The sequence below is a fragment of the Pipistrellus kuhlii genome, unplaced genomic scaffold (genome assembly GCF_014108245.1).
Source record: "Pipistrellus kuhlii isolate mPipKuh1 unplaced genomic scaffold, mPipKuh1.p scaffold_m20_p_9, whole genome shotgun sequence".
Classification (NCBI taxonomy): domain Eukaryota; kingdom Metazoa; phylum Chordata; class Mammalia; order Chiroptera; family Vespertilionidae; genus Pipistrellus; species Pipistrellus kuhlii.
The window spans coordinates 33,179,875-33,200,623 of NW_023425595.1; the positions used below are offsets into that span (position 1 = coordinate 33,179,875).

Consider the following 20,749-nt stretch of genomic DNA (forward strand, 5'->3'; position numbering starts at 1 on the left):
GGCAAAAGAACCTTCCATATTTGGACAAAGAGCCCGGAGAGGCCCAGACCCGCAGCCAACCCAGGCCGCCTCCCCCACCCCCAGCCTCCTGCCCTGCCTCCCACTGGGCCCCTGGCCCTAAGCCCTGTCCTAGGGGGTTAGCTGTTAGGCCGCAGGCAGCACTGTGGCACCCTCCCCTTGGGTTTGGGCCACCTTCCCTGTGGCCAGGCCTGGGCCCTGGGTGCTGGGGAGCACCTAGTGTTGGGCCCTGAGCTCAGGGTGGAGATGCAGAGAGGAGTGCTGGCAGAGCCAGGATGGAGGGGGTGTGCCCTGAAACCAGCAATTCCCACACTGAGGGGTAAATTGACTGTAAACACACCCCGCCCCCATCATGCATCCCAACAAGGGCAAAGCCCAGGGTACACGACATACAGACATGTGTACACACACACTCCTTTTCAACCCCGACGGACTTATACCCATGAAGACATCTGTGCAGATATTGGGAGTGAGGACCTAGCCTGAGAATCTCTCATACCTTCTGGAGAGGAAGCCTTGATGACAGCGAAGGTGGAATAGTTAGGGACAGCCAGATGTCAACAAGTAACGCAAATAGGCGTTATCCATTGGACAGGTGTGAACAGAGCAGTCGTCCTGCACTGAAACCCCTGAGTGCCCATCATGGGGCTACGCTGGGCAGTGGATGGGGAGAGGCCCAGCCCACACTCTGCCTGGAGCAGGGCCTCACTCCCAGGGGAAAGCCCAGCGATTCGACGGAGGGCTGAGGCTCAGAGAGAAGGAGGACGAGGGAGGCTTAGAGGGACCAGCAGGGCCTCGACAGAAGAAATGGGGCCCGGCTTCAGGCAGAGGGCACCGGGAAGGCTCGGCCTGTGCTGGGAAAGCCAGGGTGCAGCTGGGGCGCCATGAAAGTCCCTGGCTCCTGAGAAGTCAGTGGGGCCCGGGGAGACTGGAAGACCAGCCCTGAACGTCTGGATTTGATCCCAAGCAGCAATTTCCAAGCTTTAGGAACAGTGGAACCTTCTCTTTTTTTAGGAGAATCTTGACACGGAACCATAAAACGGGTCAACTTGGGACTTCGTTGATTTAAGTGAAGGTGGGAGTGTGTCTGCCCCTTGGATCACATCTAGTTCCATGGAGCCCCTAGGACTCAGGCAGAGAATCCCTGTTTGGGGTAGAGGGGTCCTGCTGGGGAGGTTTAGGGCTGGGCAGGCCTCTTCCTTCAGCTTCTCTGCAGGCTCAGAAGTTGAGCCTCGCCAGGCTCCACACCTCAGGTTCCTGTGAGCAGGCGATGCCCCCCACCAGGGGCCTTAGAGCTGGGTTACACCCCCACTTGATCAGGAGGACAGCCTGATCGCGGTGCCATGAAAAGACCCCAATGTCCGGCTCTGCCACCCTGGCAGGCCCTTTGGGAGGGATTGGAGCTGCCCGCTTGGTCACTGATGGGGGAGCGGTGGAAGCACATTCTTTAGAGGCCCAGGAATCCCCCTGGCTCATCGAGGTTGAGGTAATTTAGAATAAGGGAGACTTCCCCGGAGATTAGAGTGAGTGAAGGAGATGTGAACAGGTGGAGGAGAAAGCCGAGCTCGGAGCCTGGCAGCTTCGAGGCCTCAGGACCAGGACTCAGGCACCAGCCCACCTGGCCCACCCCACAACCTAGGCTCCCACTTCTTTGGCCACGAAAAGCATTGGGTGAGAAGGAAATGCCAAGTGTAAAGACGGGGAGGGAGCACCCAGCAGAGAGACCAGCACGTGGAGGCCCAGTGTGTAGTGTGGGGATGAGGAGCTACTATAGCCAGAGTGTGATATGGGTGGGAAACTTGATGCTGGTGGGTCAACAACGGCCAGGTCATCCAGGGTGTCAGGGGTCAGCCTGAGTGCTCCCACTTGATCCTGCATCCAGGTGTGTCGGTGTAGTGGTTAGAACAGCCTGGAGTCAGACGGCTTAGGTTCAGATTCAGCTCTTTTCCCTTTGCTGTGTGACCACGAGTAAATACTTAATTGCTCTGTGGCTCAGTTTATGCACTTGTAAAATGGGCATGATGATGATAGCTCCTATTTATAGGATAGGGGTTTTGTGAAAGTTAAATCTGTTAATGCCTATGGCGGCTGGACTGGACCACTGACCACCGGGGATTAGTGGGGAATCGTAAAGCAACTGGAGGAAGAGGGAAGGGGAGGGGAGGGATGGCCTGGCCTGGCTGAGGAGGGGTCCCAGGGATAGAGGAAAGTGGGTGGGATCACCGAGAATAGCCTAGGGTTGCCTTGTGGGGGAGGCAATATGCTGAGTTCCTAAGGGGCCTCGAGATTTTCACCCAGGCAGCTGCTGTAGGGAGGGAGCTCGGGGGCTGTGCAGAAGGGGGGTGGTATTCTCTGGGCTTGGGCTCTGCTGGATTCTCAGGGGCAGAAATCCCACCTGCTGTAAAGTTGCCTGTTTCCAGCCTCACTTTATAGACGGTTTCTGTGGCCAGGAAAGGGGCAGGACTGTGAGGAGGAACTCGGGTGGCCTGAGAGGAGGGCTCGGGTGGCCTGTGAGAGGAACCTGCCTCTTGTCTGCAGGAAGGGCTGGAGGCCAAGCTCCTTTCTGACGGCAGTGTGGAGAGATCACAGCTGAGAGTGGGATTGTCCGGGAGGAGACCAGTTAGGAAACAAGTCTCCAAACCCTTCATCCAGTCTCCGTGCACGGGGAGCCTCGTTGGGACTGGTCCTGCTCTGAAGGCTAGGCGGTACCCAACACACACACAGAGGAGGACACGGCTGTGACCAGGACTGGGACAGAGATGCCCAGACTCTGGAGGAGCCCGGGGTGCCCCCGCAGGAGGAGCCTTCAGAAGGGCCTGAACGAGGAAGGCTGAAGGGAAGGCTTTAAAGACTGAGGAGGAGGAGGTGGAGGAGGGCTGCAAAGGCTGTAGAACGCCGAGTCATGAGCAGGCAGCAGGAGCGATTATGAGGTGGTTTTATTTTATTTATTTTTAAATATACATTTTTAGTGATTTCAGAGGGGATGGGAGAGGGAGAGAGAGGGAATCATTGATTGAGCCCACAACCCGGGCATGTGCCCTGACCGGGACTCCAACAGTGACCTCCTGGTTCATAGGTTGATGCTCAACCACTGAGCCATGGTCAGGTGTGGGATGACGTCTTAAACAATGCAATCTGTATATTTGAAGATGTGAATAGATAAATATTCATATTGTTTAAAGATATCAAGAAGTCTCTTGTCAGCCACTGAGCAGTACCTACCCAGTCCTGCCCCAGCACACCTGAGTATTAGTCCCCGTGACCCCTGTGTGCAGACCAGCAAATGCCGTGCCTCCTCCCCCTCTCCTCACGGACAGCAGCGCGCTGTCCACACTGCTCTCCACGTAGCATCGCTGGCAGATCTCGCTTTATCGGCGCTTTCAGAGCTGCTGTATTCTTTCTTGTGCTGTGTGGTAGAAAGGCTGTTTCTGTTATTTTCCATCTTGGGCTGTTAGACACAGTGCTGCGGTGAACAGACTCGTTCATAGGTCATTTGTGTGGAGGCTGGCATGTTTGGAGGGCACCTTAGGAGTGGAATTGCTGGGACAGAAGGTCTATGTGATTCTAATTTGATGCTAAACACAGGAGTCCACCAAGACACGTGGTTCCCACAGCTTCACCGAGTCAGACCTGGGGGTACTTTCCCAATCTTACAAGTGGAAAATGGCACCTTGGTGTGTTTTAGTTGGAATTTATCTCATACCTAGAGGCCCGGTGCATGAAAATACATGCACTAGAGGTTGGGGGTCCCTCAGCCCGTACTGCCTCCTCTCACAGTCTGGGAGCCCTCGGGGGCAGGAGACGATCCTGTGATCAGGGGAAGACGACAGCCTCATCGCACCTCTGCTGCTGCCACTGCTGGCAGTGCAAGCCTCGGCCGGCCCTGATTACCTGAGCCTTGGGCAGCCGCCATCCTAGGCTTGCCTATGCCTCGGGCCTGCCCAGGGCAGCTGAGGGCGGATCCAGCCTTACTGAGTGCCTGTCACCCGCCATATTCCCGCCCCACCCCGAGGGGCTGAAAGGACTGGGTGCCACCATCTTTGTGACCACGTGATGGCCAATTTGCATATTTCCTCTTGATTAGAGAAGATGAGTAATACTGGCCATCTGCCCACATACCCAAGAGGCATTTGGTTTCCCTCTTCTGTGCACAGTTCACGTCCTTCCCCTGTTTTCCTATTGGGCTGTTGGCCTTTTCGTTTTGTCAATTTCTAGGAACTTTTAAATACATGTCAGGGGAGGTTAGTCCTTTGCTTGGGTTATGAGTTGCAGATATTTCTTTTCTGACTTGTCACTTGACTTTTGACTTTGTTTTCAGTGCATTTTTGCCGTGCAGAGGGCTTCATTTTTATGTGGCCTAATTTATCACGTCTTTTATTTTGCGGCTTCTGGGTTTGGAGTCATGGTGAGGAAGCCTCTCCCACTCCAAGGTTATAAAGCAGCTTCCTCCTGTTGTCCTCTGGTGTCTTATGCTTTCTTGTTTTGTTTTCCATGTAAATCTTTGATCCATTTGGAATTTATCCTGGTGCGTAGTGTGAGTTACGGTTCCAACTCCTTTTTCCCCCAGTCGGCTGGCATTTGAGGAGTGACGTGGTCAGGATGGGAGTATCTTCCTGGGGTGGGTGTGAGGGCAGCTGGAGGAGCCAGGCTTTGGTGGCTGCGGGGCAGTGGCAGTGGGGGGAGGGGGAGGGCTTGGGGCCACACCAGTGTAACAGGATGGACGGTTGGATGTGGGCGCAGACTGGTGGCATAGCATTCCCAAATCCTCCTCAGTGCAAGTCCCATCCCTCTCTGGGCCTTGAAGGGGCCCTGGAGATCGCCCTGACCTTGGGGCTGACTGTGTGGGAGGACGCAGCCAGAAGACGATGCTGACCTTAAGGTGGGGGCACAGAGGGTGGCACTCAGGCTCGGCCAGAGTGGAACGGGGAGGGAGGCTGGCAGCAGAGCCCACTGTGTTCCTGAAGTGGGCAGGCGGGAAGGCAGAGAGAGGGGTAGGCAGGGCAGCCATTTGAAAATACCCACCGAAGCCTGGCACTGCAGTGGAGGGTGGGGGCAGGCCCTCTGCCAGCCCTCCGGATCCAGGAATGCTGGGGATTGTCCATTGTCTCCGAAGCGTGGGCCCAGCCGCAGCCGCTCCTCTCCCCCTGCCGTGAAGCAGGCATCCTGGTCTTCTCCAGTCAGAGTGGACAGACCGCCCCCCACAGTCTAGTCCTGTTGCTGCCGTGGGCTTGTGTGGACCTGGGCAAGTCCCTGGCCTCTGGGGTCCCCATCCATCCAAGGGGCAACTGGCCTTGCGTTGGTTACTTCCCCCACCCCCGGCCCTCACCAGGTTCCAGTTTGGATTAGAGCTGGAAAGAGATCTTGAGGCCCATGCCTCTTTCCTCCTTACAGATGGGGAAACTGAGGCCATGAAGGGGACCCTGCCCCCTGCCCTTTGCTCTTCTTTACTTTCCTGGGCCTCTGGACCTTCCTCCCTGCCCCCATCATGGCTTGTATCAGCTCCCCGCCCCCACTCCTGGGCCCCAGTGGTCAAATTCCAGGGCTGCCATCGCCATGGCAACAGCCAGCTCACAGGGCCCCTCCTCTGAGGGCTTTCTACCAGGCTGTTGTCCAGGGAGGAGGCAGAGGGGGCCTCCTGCCCCTGGGGGACTGGCGGGGCGGGAGGTGGAATAGGGAGGAGGTCAGACCCAACTGCTCTCTCTTGTTTTCCAGAGGAGAGCATGGAAAAGGCACAGAGTGCTGCCAGCAAATGTACTCTGTTATCCCACAGACGGGGGAGGGTCAGAGGCGGCCGCCTGGGCTGGGGACAAGCGGACCCCCCCCCCCCCAAATATCCCACAGACGGGGGAGGGTCAGAGGCAGCTGCCTGGGCTGGGGACAAGCGACCCGCCCCCCCTCCCCCCCAGAAAGCCTCTCCCCTGGAGAACCACCCCATAGAAGAGTCTAAAACCAGAGGATTTAGAATGGGAGATGGGAGGGCCTAAGGTCTCCCCCATCCATTTCTAAGGCCATCCAGGGACTAAGGGGCCCGCCCAGCTACCGTGGTGCCATGGAGAGGGGGCGCTCCTTGGTCTGGGGTGTGAAGCAGGGGCTGCGGGGGATGCCTGCCCGGGTCTGGGGCTGGCCCAGCCAGCCTCCGCTATGACTCGCCTTCTAAGGTTCTGTGGTTTTTCATAACAGCCAGTATTCACTGAGAACTCTTTGTCCAGGCCCTGTGCTAAGTAAACCCTGTTTCTGTGACATAGATGGAGAAACTGAGGCACCGGTGTGGGCTTCCTGGAGGGCGGAACAGCCGTCAGTGCAGGGTGACCTCTGGCTCTGCCCTCCCTTTGCCAGGGACCCAGCCCACTGTAAGGTTCCGGTGTGTGGCGTGTTGCCCTCAGCCTTTTCTCCTTGTGAGTATATATGCACGTTTATTTCATAAAGCCTGTAGGTGTCATGCTTCTTTCGTCCTCTTTCATCATCAGTGCCCCCTCTGTGCCCCCACCTGCAGGTCAGCATTGCGGAAAGCAGGGTCTGATAGGGCCTGCCCCGGAGGCTTCCCTCTGAGCAGCAGGTGGGAGCCCCTCAGGAGAGTCACTCCTGTTTGTGCGTCACTGCTCCCCTCTGTGCTCGGGCACAGGGTGCGTGCTTCACCTGAGCCCCACAGCAGGTCAGGGCAGAGGGGGGTTGAGCCCCAGCCTCACCACCTCTCTAGGCCTGAGAACCTGAGCAAGTAACGGCTTTTCACTGAGCCTTGGCATCCCCACCGAGTTGCTATGAGGATCTGATTCAATTAGGCCATTCAAGCCTTTAGTAGATTGTGAAGTGCTGGGTGGTGCCATTTACTGGCAACATGGCAACCGTAAGCAAGCCTAGAGAAACAGGCTTCAAGACTGCAACTCCGGCCGAAACCGGTTTGGCTCAGTGGATAGAGCGTCGGCCTGGGGACTGAAAGGTCCCAGGTTCGATTCCGGTCAGGGGCATGTACGTTGGTTGCGGGCACATCCCCAGTGGTGGGGAGGGGGTGTGTGTGCAAGAGGCAGCTGATCGGTGATTCTCTCATCGATGTTTCTAACTCTCTATCCCTCTCTCTTCCTCTCTGTAAAAAATCAATAGAATATATTTATTTTAAAAAGACTGCAATTCCAGAAACCCAGGGCGCTCACAGAAGGGAGAGGAGTCGGCAGATCTGAGTTATCAGGGCAGCTTCCTGGAAGTGGTAGCTCCAGTTCTGGGACCTTGGGAGAGTCAAGTCTCGACCTGCTCAGGCTGACCTTCAGCTGTGAATCTTGTGCAACACACACACACACACACAAGTTGCTGCTCTGGCACTAAGGCTGGACGTTAGTTGCTGATAGAAAGCAAAAAGGCTTAGGAGCTGAGGCTGCCTCTGATCAGCCCAGAGCAGAGACCACTTCGGCCAGCATGGCCCAGGCCCAGTGACTGCCCTGGAGGCTGGGTGGAGGGATCTGGGCAGGACATGGTCGCTGTCACTGGTCGCCTCCACCATCCTGAACTTGCCTCCGATGATAGGAGGGGGCTTCCCTGCGCTCTGGATTGGGCCGGGGTCCCCGAGGCTCACTGCAGGGCCAGAGTGACTGATGGATGGAACTTGCTCCCCTCTGGAATGTCCCCGGGTCCGGGAATAGGGGCTGGGCAGAGAGGACGGGGCCACAGTGCCTCTCAGCTGGCTGGTCCTCTTCCAACAGACTATAGTGGAAGAGACCCACGGGCCTGGATCCACCCTCAGCTGACTGCCCACTGCTCCACTCTTTCCTCTCCGGACCTCGGTGCCCATCTGTAAAAGGGGAAGGAATCTTTTAGAGAGGATTGAACATGGACATTCCAAATTTGCTATGTGCATTCATTACCCTGGTACGTGCTGTCATCCATCCACTAATTCACAAATATGTGCCAAGCTCCTACTGGGAGCCAGACTCTGTCCTAGGCGTGGATGCTGAAGTCTTGGAGCTGGGAAGGGAGGGAGCACCTCTGCCTTGTTATTCTATCAGAGTCCAAGCCTAGAACAGAGGTCAGATTACTGGGTTAGTAGGAGCTGATAACACTTCCATCTCCCCTGGGCCTTTGGTGGTGTCTGAGTAGAATTTCTCACACTCTGGTGAGTGGGGAAGATGGCCTCTTTCGGCTAGGGGAGGGGGGCCCCTGTGAGAGACCCCAGGATCATAGCTATGGCTCAGACAGGCCCTGCCTCTCAGCTCCCTGGGGCTCTGGCCTGAGGCTGGCCTGGCTTTTCCCAGGGTGCCTGGCCCATAGCCCAGTGAATCATCTTCCGCTCTAGAGGCGGGACACCCCATCCCACCCCAATAGCACACACACAAATGTGGCTCTGCCCCCCCCCCCCCCGCCCCCCAGCTTGTGCCTGTGTCGGAGGGAGGGAAGGAGAGGACAGAAGGGGCTGGACACAGACACTGGATAACTTCCGTTCTCACGATCCCTCACCCCAGCCTCCCTGCAGGCTGGGGCGCTGGGTGGAGGCCAGGGAAGGGAGCCCTCCTTCACAGAGCACCGACTGTGCAGTAGGTGTGCACCCTCAGTTTTCAAGTAAGGAGACAGGCTGAAGGGAAGTGATGTTTGTAGCAGCAAGAAGGTAATGGTCCTGGCCCCAAACCACATGGGCCCGATTCCCCGTGCAGTGTTCAGCGATGAGCAAAGTTAATGGGCTCGCTTCAGTAGCACGTATATGATGCGCCAAGTTTAAACGTTTTGAGTGAAATAACTTTTAGTACTGGGAGGGGAAGACTCTGGAAGCTAGCTGTCCTCGTCCACAAATTCTGATCCAGTGCTGGGACCGCAGGCCAGACCACTGTTGTGGGCAGAAGTGGCGGGTGCGTTTCCTGGGAGCTAAGGTTGCCAGATTTAGCAAATCCTACCCTGAGGCTTCATCAGATTCTCAACGGCGCCTATTCCTCCTCTCAAGGGTGGGCGACTTGCCCTCTGACTCAGATGTGGGGCCTAGAAGAGCCTGTAAAATGGAGGTGATAGTCCCAGCCTCTGGCCCAAGACGCTATGCAGAGCTCACTAGCTCATCAGGAGATGTTTTCACATCTATTGGGATCTGTCTAACCACCTACCCTTCCCCCACCGCCCCATACCACCTCCTGCTTCCGGCCAGTTATCATGACGTTAAGAAACTTCTCCTGCCGAAACCGGTTTGGCTCAGTGGATAGAGCGTTGCCCTGGGGACTGAAAGGTCCCGGGTTCAATTCCGGTCAAGGGCATGTAGTACCTTGGTTGCAGGCACATCCCCAGTAGGGGGTATGCAAAAGGCAGCTGATCTATGATTTTCTCTCGTCGTCGATGTTTCTAACTCTCTATCCCTTTATCTTCCTCTCTGTAAAATATCAATAAAATATATTTAAAAATAAAGAAAGAAAGAAACTTCTCCTTCCCAGGCTGGAAGATCCAGCTGGATCTTCTTGAATGGAAGGGGAAGGGGCAGGGGCGAGGAAAGAAAAAAGAAAAGGGGGGAAACCCACATGTAAAAACATACATGTTAAAATCAAACACATGCACCCTAGCCCCTGCCATGCGGGCTTCTGCTGCCACCTGTGGGACATCTCGTAGAATTTCAGTTTCCGGAGCCCCCGCTTCCTCACTAAAGCCTGGATCCCGGCAGGGAAAATCAGGGTCAGGTTGTCCAGCTCCCCTCTCTGAGCATGACCTCACTAACCAGCCTCCCTCAGGAGCCACCCGCCTGAGCCCCGCCCCCTTATTTACTCGCTGAGGGGGACACTGAATCCCAGGGTGGGCAGCAACGTGGTGGAAGGCACAGAGCAAGTCAGTCAATCAGCAGATGTGTTGCGCACCTACTGTGTGTCTGGGACACAGCCGTGACCACGGAGAGAGCAGGTCTTGGCCTTTACTGACCTGGTGGTGGTGCTGGGGAGGCAGACACAGAGCCCTCCCTCCTGTTGCATCTCGCTGTTTGCAGTCATCCCCTGAAGAGAACACAGCCCACCACCACGGAGCCAGGGGCTCTGGGCGGGCCTGACTCCCTGTCCGTGCTTTGTTACCTTGGTGAACTGGCCCAGGCCACTAGGTCTGCGCACCTGGAATCAAATTCCACATCAGACTTCATTGCCTCAGGCCGTAGCTTCACTTCCGGGGCCTTTGTTCACTCCTCCGTGAAGGCCGTGACAGTGTCGCACAGCTCAGGATTGGTATGAGGATCAACTGAGCTTTAAAGCGGCTGGGCTGAAATCACCGTGAAGGCATCCTCACTACAAATCTACATTCCTGCTGGCGTTTGGGTGGAACCTCATCTTGACGAGGAACTCCAGAGAACGAGGTGGAAGTACTGTAAAGCCTCAATGTGACGGCTAATGTGGGCTTGGGCAGTCTGTTAAAGCTGCAAGTCCGTTATATAATAAAGTAGGTTTTCCGAATGCATATGGTAAACATGCATTGACAAATTCATTAGTTTACCTGTTTTTACTTATGTAGACATATTTGTGTAATTAAAATTAATATTTATACCCGGCCAGTGTGGCTCAATAGTTGAGCGTCAATCTTTGAGCCAGGGGGTCCTGGTGTGATTCCCAGTCAGGGCACATGCCTGGATTGTGGACTCAGTCCCCAGTGTGAGGTGTGTAGGAGGCAGCCGATCAATGATTCTCTCTCATCATGGATGTTTCTACTCTCTCTCTCTCCTCCCTTCCTCTCTGAAATCAATTTAAAAAAAAAATTTTTTTAGTTAAGTATTTGTGAAAAGTTTAATTTCACAGACAAGTTTTCTATATGTATTACAGTAATTTAAAATTTATGCTGATTAGGTCTAGTAACCCACTGCACACGGCTGGGCGTGGCTTAGCGCATGTCAAACAGCAGCCACCACTGTTAAAATTGCTGTCGAAAGTCACACCGTACAACAAGGGAACCAGTTACCACAGGGACCTGGTGTGATCACCTGCTAATAATTTGCTCAACATAGTTTTTGAGCGGTGACTCTTGGATGTAAATATGTAGACTATAGTTATAGATTCGTAATATTTAATACCAGCAAAATCACTACAGTGTTTTTTCCCAACATTTGGCCTATTCGCTATAATATGCTAAAAATAACAGTGAATTAATAACAAAAAATAACCTGTTACATTAATGATAAGCAAATCTTGGTTAATAGCGTTTTTAAATTAACAGGGTGTTAATCCTCACATATGACGTATGGATGAGAAATTCTGTTAAATCGAGGTCCACAGAATCCAGAGTTCACTGTACATGGCATTTGTCTGGCCTGGCTTTGGCCATCACGGAGTATCCCTCTGCTGTCCTCTGCTGGCCGTGGCAGTCACGAAGGTCCGTCCGTCACACGGAGAGGGAAGTGCCAGTGCCTCGTTGTCGGGAGAGCATGTGGGGTGGGAGATGTGATGGCTCGCCGAGAAATGCAGTCTGCCGCTGCTCCCGGGAGATGAGGGAGATGAAGCGAGAGTGATGTGACGTACTTCGCTCCTGCCTGGCACGTAGTAAGTAAACGAGAGTTGTAGCTGTTTGGGGTTCTTATTGGAGTGGTCCCTTCCTTTTCCAACTCTGCCACAGAACCGCATGGACCATCACCCACAGACGGGCAGTGCGCTAGGCCAGCGGCCACAACCGCCGCACTAGACCACTGACGGGCATGCACAGACACACGCATGTGTCCACACGTGTGGGACCCGTGACATGTCCGTCATAGCTGCACCTCCAAGTGCACCCAGAGGCCCACCTGAGCAGGGCGGTGGCCCTTGGACAGGAAGGACCTGAGGCACTTGATCTCTCCTTTCTAGTTCCAAAGCGCATTCCACAGAACTCCGGGGCCTACCCGGAACAGCCAGTCCCCGGGGAGCCCTGCGGCTTGGACTCGGCCCTGCAGCTGCCTGTGAAGCCTGGGAACTCTGTGGAGCGCGAGAGACTTCCTTCCAGAGGGAGGGTTTGCAGGGGACAGGCCATCATGTGGGACTGCGTGGGGAAGAGACTGGTGCTGGGAAGAAGAGGGAAGGGCTCGCAGGAACAAAGGGAGACACACCAAGGCCCCACGAGGGGTAGGACCTGGTTCAAGGTCACATCATGAGCACATGGTAGAGCCAGAATTTGAGCCCAAGCTATCACGTTCGCCCTCATCCTTTATACCAAGAAGTCCCTCATTTGGAACCTTTGTGTCATTGAGGAACCTAAGGACGTGAGGAGGGCAGTGGCCGTCAGGGAAATGGACCGCCCGTTAGGTTGCGAGAATCCGGTACAGACCCCGTGTCCGTGGACATCCGTGGGGTCAGGAGCGTCGGATGGTCCGTGAGGACTGCCAGCCGGGGCTCGGTGCCCAGGGGAGAGGATCTCAGCGTTGCTCGTGGCAGCATTTTGTTTTCCACCAAAACCACCCGCGTCGGGAGCACCTGCTGGTGTCACTGTCTCAGCACAAACGAGGCTGAGCTGAGTGTGTGAGGCCGAGGGGAGGTGAGGGGCTCTCCCCGGACGCGGTGGGTTTGACCACATGGGGCCTGTAAAAAATGAGCCCCGCGGAGTGGCTCAGCTGCTCGCTTGTCTGCCTCTGAGCCCACCCCCAGGTTGAGTGTCAGCCTGTCATGTGTTGCCGGGGCTGCCGATTCCATTCTGGGGTCAGGGCGCGTGCCTAGGTTGTGGGTTTGATCCCCAGTCTCCAGAGTGGCGAAGGCAGTGGATCCATGTTTCTCTCTCTTCTCCTTCTTCACCTCTCCTTCTCTCCCCCTTCCTCTCTCTAAGCATGGCCTCTGGTGAAGATAAAATAAAAAAAAGGACATGGGGCCTGCAGGCAGCCACTGGTCTCCCCTTTCCAGTAAGGCAGTGTTTCCCAAAGTGTGGTACGCGTACCCCCAGGGGTACGGGAAGGGTTTGGTGGGGGTACGCGTTGCACCGGAGTTTGGTGGGGATATGCACTGCACCGTGATTCTACATTCTCATGAGTACGAGGGGTACTCAGCGTTACGAAAATTATAGAAGGGGCACACATATGTCAGAAGTTTGGGAAACACTGCAGTAAGGTGATGCCCGTGCACCTTAAGTGGGGAGTGACAATAACCAACCATCCTTTGATATCGGGGTGCTTTCGGGGATTAAAGGAGCCGGCCAGGGTTTGGGAAGCCCTGGGGTGCCTGGCACCTGACAAATGTTCACACAGTGTCAGCGGTGGTGAGAATCCTAAGATCAGGGAGTTCCCAGCGCTCCAGTCCGGGTGGCCCGGGACCCGGACCCTGCTGGCAGGTATTCATAGAGCCACGTGGACGTGACGCCTAGACGGAAGGAACCCTCGCCTCAGAACCTGCATCCTCCTTCATACCCTGCATGGCACTCGTCATTTCTTTTTCAGCTCCTTCGCAGGCTGCTGTGCCCAGCGGGCACTGTCCTCTTTTCTTACCTTCAATCCCTAGCACAGTGCCTGGTACCTAGTAGGTACTCCATAAATATTTATTGAACGACTCGACAAATGAATAAAATAAAACTCAGTGAACTACTATTGAAACAGGTATCTGTGCATCCATTCATTTGCCGTTTCATTCATCAGTCTGTTCACCAATCCATTTATTACTTAGTCCTCTATCATCATTCCATCCTTTCATTTATTCAGCTATTCTTTATCCATTCATTTGTCCTTCCCTATGTCCTTTCTCATCATTGGGCCCCCGATCGGTCTAGCACCACCTGTAGGGCCAAGTGGCCCCACGTGGGCCCTGTCCCAGTGCAGCGCGGGCTTGGGTGTGCAGAGGCAGGCAGGCAAGGTTTGGGGCTTCTGTCGGAGATGAGGAAGCTGTTGGCAGACTTGGTGCAGGTAGGGAGGGTGTGGTATTTCTCAGGGCTGGCACATGGTAGGGGGAAGGGGGGTGTGTGTGGTGGTGGGATGTAAGGTGTGTAGAGGGGGGCTGGGTAGACCTTTACCAAGCACCTCATACCCTTATAAAAACTATTCTGAGCCAGACTCCCCCACTGCAGGGACTCAAGAGGAAAAATCAGTGCCGGAGGCAGGAGCTCAGAGATGGACGCGAGGTGTCCCCGGCCCCACCACAGAGAGCCCTCACCTTGACGGGCTCCAGGCTCCGGTGTCTGTGATGTGGACACGCTGGACACCCTAGTTCAGCAGCTGTGTATTCCTGGTCCTTACATCAGCTTCCTTTCAGAGACTCACCCACCCCTTTGTTGCCATGGCAACAGGCTGGAATCTAATTAGCCATCCTTAATGGAACAGCAGCAAGCAGTGCCTTTGGCACAATCCCCACCCCTTCTCCAGGCTGGGCGCCCACGTCCCTTTAGATTTCTTGACCTCAGGACCTTGTTCACACCCTGCCTGCCTCCTACAGGAAGCCCTCCCTGTACCCGCAAGGCAGAAATGACTCCCTCTGCTGAGCCTTATGAGTGTCGTCTGAGAGCTCCTAGGTACCAGCCGGAGTGGATTTATTTCCGCGGGGCCAGTCCTGCTGGAGGGAATGGATACACCTCACTAAGAAGCCAAGCTATGCACCCACCTCCCCCAAGTACTCAGAAAATGAGGCCCTAGTCATAGCTGGAGAGGGTCAGATGTGGGAAAAGGTGTTCTGAGAGAAGGCTAAGGGTGGATTAAATAGCTACAACGATTGAGCAATGGACCAGGGCTGGGGCCTGCTGACCACGAGCCCGCATGCTGGTGTAGGATTATTTTTGGTACCTGGCTGCTCGGATTAGATCAAGAAGTGTGTCCATCCTCCTTGCTCAAACCATAACTCAGTCAGTTGGCCTGGCTGTCCCCGTTTCTGCCCCCTGTGTCCAGCTCTGAGAGGGGGGGGGGGGAGCAGGCCTCGCCCCCGGAAAGCCCACAGTCCATCCCACTGGGAGCGTAAGAGGCAGAGGAGAACCCTGGCTCCTGCCTCCCGGAGGCAGAGGGGGCTTGGCGGGAGCCCACGCCCAGAGCAGGATGTGGGGACCGGCCAGGCTCTGGGAGTGCAAGTTCCATGTGCGCGGACTGTGGGCCCCGCTCCAGAGTTTTAGATCAGTAAGTAAGGTGTTTGGGGGGGAGCTGAGGATTCTTAATGTAGTTCCAGGAGGCACTGAAGCTCTTGGTCCAGGGACCACACTTTGAGAACATCTGCAGAGTGGGACCGGAAGGGCAGTTCGTACAGAGCGCATGCTCATGCCTTCATTCTTTTTTTAAAAAGTATTTTTTTATTGACCAGAGAGGAAGGGAGAGGGAGAGAGAGGGAGAAACTTCAAGGATGAGAGAGACTCATTCATTGCTGGCCTGCCTCCTGCACGCGCAGACACACCCCACCGGGGACTGAGCCTGCGACCAGGGCACGTCCCTGCCTGGGAACTGGACCATGGCCTCCTGGTTCATAGGTCTGTGCTCAAGCGCTGGGTAACCCTGGCCGGGCCCTTCCTTCGTTCTTTCACTCAGCAAATGGACTCAACAGCCGCTGCGCGCCAGGCCCCCGTGGACCCCAGGGGAGCAGGTTCGCCCATCACTACGTGGCACAGATTGGCACTTGGCGGGCACCACTCCGGTGTCAGGCTCTGCCGCCGTCGCAGCCTCTGGGAGCACCCCCGCCGCTGCCTGGTGCTCACGGCTTGGGGGCTGCTGCCGGCGTGGGTCCCAGGGGTTGTCTCTGGGAATTCTCTGCTCTGGTTTTTACTCTTGGCTGCCTGCTGGGGAGTTAGAATTTTAGTGTTAGATATTTTGGACTCCGAGTGGCCAGTGCTGCCAGAGCCTGAGGCCTGCCCTCTCCGGAGAGGATGAGGAATAGTTCCCGTGGATGGGGCTGGGGTGGACCCCCCTGGTTGAGGGCTGAGCAGGAGGAGGGGGACAGTGGGGCAGAGGGGGTAGGAGGCTGTAAGGGCCAGCAGGGGAGGTTGAGCCTGTACCATGGGGCTGCCAGGGGAGGTTGGAGAGCAGGAACTCTGGGCTGGCTTGCTGTGTGCGGAGAAGGGAAAGGACTGGTTAATGGGGTTTGTGTGTTAGCCAGCTCTATGTGCAGAGTGGCCGGGCCCAGAGTAAGTTACAGTTCCCAGGGATGGGCATCCGTCTGGCAGTTGCTCAAATGTGTAATTGCAAACTGTGACGCCTGGTTAAGAAAAACGGAGAATCTGAGAGCACGAAGCAAGTGCACCTAACCTAATCTGTGGATCAGGGAGGGCTTCCAGGAGGAAGTAGCATTTGCAGTAAGACAGTCTTTTTTTTTTTAATAAATATTAATATTTTATTGATTTTTTTTTTTTTAACAGAGAGGAAGGGAGAGGGAGAGAGAGTTAGAAACATCAATGAGAGAGAAACATCGATCAGCTGCCTCCTGCACAACCCACACTGGGGATGTGCCCGCAGCCAAGGCACACACCCCGGACCGGAATCGAACCTGGGACCCTTGAGTCCACAGGCTGACGCTCTATCCACTGAGCCAAACCGGTCAGGGCAGTAAGACAGTCTTAAAAGAAAAGAACAAGTGCTCCCGAGGAGAAAGGAAAGGCTGGAGCCAGGACCCTGATGCAGATTCTGAGAGCCTGGTCTGCTTCTAGAAGCCAAAGCAGAAGTGATGAAGTTTTTAAGCAGGGGGGCAGGAGGGGGGGGGGGGTGTTAGTCTGGATGAGGGAGTCAGGAGTCTCCCCTGGCAGGAAATCCGGGTGCAAGCAGGTTTGGAGGAGGAGTCATTTGGGGGTTTGGTGAGTGGGGGAGCTCTCAGTCCAGAGGGAAGCATAAAGTCTGAAGTCAGCCCCCGCTGAGGCACAGCGGCGGGCTCCCCCGACCCCCAGTCAGCTGCAGGGTGTACCAGCGCCCCCTCCCCCTGGTTGGAGGTGGGAGCTGGTGCAAAACAAAGTTCACCCCGCACCCCCCTCCCCTTCCTGGTTAAGAGGTCTGGGTAGGGTCTGACAGTACCCGGATTTGAGGGACAGGTGCTGGTGAGGGGTGTCAGTGCCTGAGCCCCTCCCCATGGGGGTGGGTTGGGGGGATAGGACTGAGCTCTAGGGCTGTATCAAACACAGGACCCCGCCAGCTGGGCGGGGTGGAGGAGGGGTTACTGGGGTGGCCCTTTCCTGGCAGCCCCTCTCTCAGGCCCAGTGCGCGCCAGGGGAGGACAGTGCAGTGTCCAGGCAGGTGTCTGTGTGTGTCTCTAAATGTCTGTGTGTGGTTACAGTAGTGTGAGCATGGAAACACGCGTGCAGCTGTGGGCTGCAGGGGGCCGGTTCGTGCAAACTGGGTTTAGGTCTGTACAGGACCATGCTGATGTGTGTGCCCTGGAGAGCAGGTTTCCGTGTACGTGGGCCCGTTCTGTGTCGGTATGTGCGTGCCCCGTGTGTGCCCCCGTGGGCGCAGGTGTGGGCAGAAAGTGCGTCACCCAGTGTGCTCGCCTGTGTCCGTGGGCGTGCACCGACCGACTCGTGTGCGCTCAGAGGCCGAGTCCGCTGGACAGGGCACCGCCGAGTTGGGGGAGATGGGGCCGCGCCCAGGGGCGGGCCTTCTCCCGCGCGCCCCGCCCCCGCCTCCCGGCCCCTCCGCCCGGAGCTGCAGGCGCTGCTGAGCGGGGCTGCGGGGCTGCCGAGCGAGCGAGCGAGCGGGGTGACAGCCGAGCCGGGCCGGGCCGGACTGACGCTGTGGCCGCGGCGGCCGCTGAGCCCGGAGGGAGGGAGGGGAGGCGGGCAGGGGGCCCCGCCCGGGCGCCGGCCGCATGCTGCAGATGGTGCGGACCCTGGCCCAGTTCACCATCGCGCTGGAGGACATGCGCGACCTGGGCCCGGCCGCCGCCTCCGGGGAGCCCGCCGAGAGCAGCGGCGCGGACGCCGAGGAGCCGGGGGAGGCCCAGGTACCGGGGCGGGAGGGGCAGCCGGGCGCTTGGCCAGGGCCTGAAACTCATCTGGCCCGGGACTGAGGGAGACGTGGACGGATGCCGGGGGCCATGGGATCAGACACAGCAGCTGTCGCCCCGGGTCTGGGGGCTCAGTGGTAGGGGAGGGCGGCAGGGAGGACTGAAGGCCTGTGAGGAGCCCCCGCAGCGGTGGGTGGTGTGGCTAGAGAGTGCTGGGGTTTGGTCCCACCGGATGCACGCTTAGGGTGGCAGCAGGGCTGGCAAACTCGGCCGGGATGGGAGGCCCACCCTTAGGGAGACCTGGTGGTACGTCACACAGTGATGCGGGTCAGCGTGCACCGAGAGACCCTTCCTGGGTGTTCTGGGTCCTCAGCCTCCCTGCCAGGCCTGGGGAGTCTCCAGGCGCGTGTGTGTGTGTGTGTGTGTGTGTGTGTGTGTGCGCGCGCGCTGAAAGGGGTGAGGGGGCAGTTTTGCCCACACCTCTTGAAGTCCGCTCCCACCACTGCACCCACTGGGCCCTGGCGGCATCCTGCTGGGTGGCAGAGGTGCTCCGCGCCCGTGTCAGCATGGCTTCCCTTAGGAGGGTGAGGAGGCCTCAGGGGCCGTGTCCACGGCTTTGTGCGTCTGGGCCTGGATGGACCTGCTCTCCCAGCTCCGGGGGGGCTCTGGCTCTGCCTTCCTTCCTGCGCTGTGCTGCGTGTTTCTCTCTCCACCACCTCCTCTCTGGGCTGAAGGCCCTGCTCCTCAGCTGGGTGACTTGGCTCCATTTATTGTCTTTCTGTGGCGTGTCTGGCCTCTCTGGCTTCTCCCTGCGTACGTGTGTCTCCGTCTTCGCGCCGTGTTTACTGGGGTCTGGGGTTTGGGTCATGACGTCCCAATCACACAGGTAGGAGGAGCCCCCTCCCCCTCTTCCTGACGTACCCCTCCAGCCCCCACCTCCCTTCCCACCAGTGCCCCATGCTGTGCTGTGCGGGGCGGGGCGGGGCTGGGGCTGCGAGGGGTGAGGGACTCGGAGGGCCTGCAGGGCTGTCCCGCCCAGAACAGGTGGGCCTGCTGATCTGGCTGACAGCTGCATCGCCCGCCGCTGCCTCCCCGCAGCCCCACCCCCGCGTTCACGCACCCGTGTCTGGGCACGTGCTGAGGGTGTTTGTGCAGTGGCAGGGAGCTGGCCTTGTTTTCCGAGCCTCTACCTGACAGCCGAGTGACAGCCTGCTGTGCTGTAAGCAGAGAGGAGGCTGGGAAAGGCAGGCAGGGCAGCGTCAGCCTCCCTGTGCGAACGGCCCCGGCCCCCGGCCCCATGGCCCAGCGTCAGCCCCGCCTCCTCAGGGGCCCCCCCTGCGCCACCCTCCCTGCTGAGCCCGGCGGGGCTGGGCCTGCGCCCCGGGAGCCTCTGACCAGCGGGGACCACACAGGTAAACAGCCTCCTCGCTGAGGTGCAGGAAGGGACCTCGCAGACCCAGTGTGTTTGCAGAGCGCCCTTCTCTCCCCGTGTCTTTGTCTTCACGGTTCTGAGAGGGAGGTATCACTCCTTTCTGCAGAGGAGAATGTGGAAACTCTAGCGCTTAGGTGACCACCCAGGTCTCACAGCTGGTGAGGGCCGAGCTGGAGACCCCCGGCCCGCAGCCGGCCGGTCAGTCCGGGCCAGAACGCGGGTGCTGGGGCCCCGAGAGTCAGACTGAGGCAGCTGGAGGGATGCGGGTCCTGGCTCCACAGGACAGGGCTCTGGCCGTGTGACCTTGGGCAAGTCATGCCCCCTCTCTGACTTGACTTGCTCACCTTTGGGAAGTGAAGATGACAGTGCCTGTGTCAGAACTAAGAGTGTGAGGACGAAACGAGGCCGCATCCGTGAAGTGCCGAGACGTCCCTAGGGGATAAGAGGGGGCGTGATCTGGGCCTTTCCCTGGGCCTTGATGCTCTCCCAAGCTCTCCCTGCTACCTCCTACTGCAGGCCGCTGTGTTAACAGTCTCAGAAGCGCTGCGAACAGGTGGTCTGTCTGAGGCTGGGGGCTCTGAGGCAGGGCCTGGTGCCTTCTCACCTGTCAGAGCACAGGGCCGAAGTGGGTGTCATGCACCCACCCCACCCCAGATCTTCTACAACAGGAGCCCGCTTTTCTGAGTGTGCTTCATTATAGCACAGGTTTGAGGACATGCCTAACCCCCGAGTCCCCAGGTCAGAGGTTGGGGGAAGCGGGGGTACCTGAGGTTGGCATACCACAAGCCAAAGAGGGGAGTAGTGTCTGGAACAGGCAGGATGGACAGACCTGGGGCTTGGTCTGCTCAGCAGGCATAGACCTGGCACAGCAGTGACCAGGGCAGCCCCACTGGTGAGTCCCTACCCTGAGGGCCCCCTTGGGTGGGCCTGAGGGATGCTGCAGACAAGGACGCTCAGCTCGCGTTGCCCATGCACTCGGACCCGCAGGCCGTGGTGGCTGGATCCTGAGGGGTAGGATCCAGGCAAATAGGTGCTCTGGGCAAGCTGAGGCCTGGGCGGGAGAGGGGAGAGAGGAGAAGCAGCCTCGGTGACCTGGGACCCAGAGGAGCTCGGAGCCTTGCTCAGGACCACTCCAAAGATGTGCGGGAGCCCTGGCGTGGAGTCTGCCTGGGAAGGCTTCCTGGAGGAGTGGGCCAGAGGCGCAGGGACTGCTGCAGGGCAGTAGGGAGTGAGTCCCGGGAAGTTGGACACAGGGAGGCATCCCAGGCTGGTTTCCAGAAAAGTCTTCCCACAGAATAGGGGCTGCCCTGTCCCTGTGGGTGTGGGTGCAGCGTTTGGGACACCCCGAAGGGACTCCAATACAATTCATCAGATTTCCAGGATGGAGGCCTTGGTGCTTGTTCCTTTCCCTCATTTTTAAAATGAGAAGAAGAATAACACCCACCTCACAGGGTGGTCAGAGAGATGGAATAATATGTAATGCTTAGGACAGTGCCTAACACAGAGTAGGGCTCAGTTAACCTCTTCA

The 20,749-nt window shown here is 57.4% G+C and overlaps 1 protein-coding gene across 1 annotated transcript in view; it reads left to right on the forward strand.

Moving 5' to 3' along the window:
• Positions 1-20,749, forward strand: part of ARHGEF17 (Rho guanine nucleotide exchange factor 17) — a 57,660-nt gene that overhangs the window by 17,358 nt on the left and 19,553 nt on the right. The gene's annotated exons all lie outside the window — the stretch shown is intronic.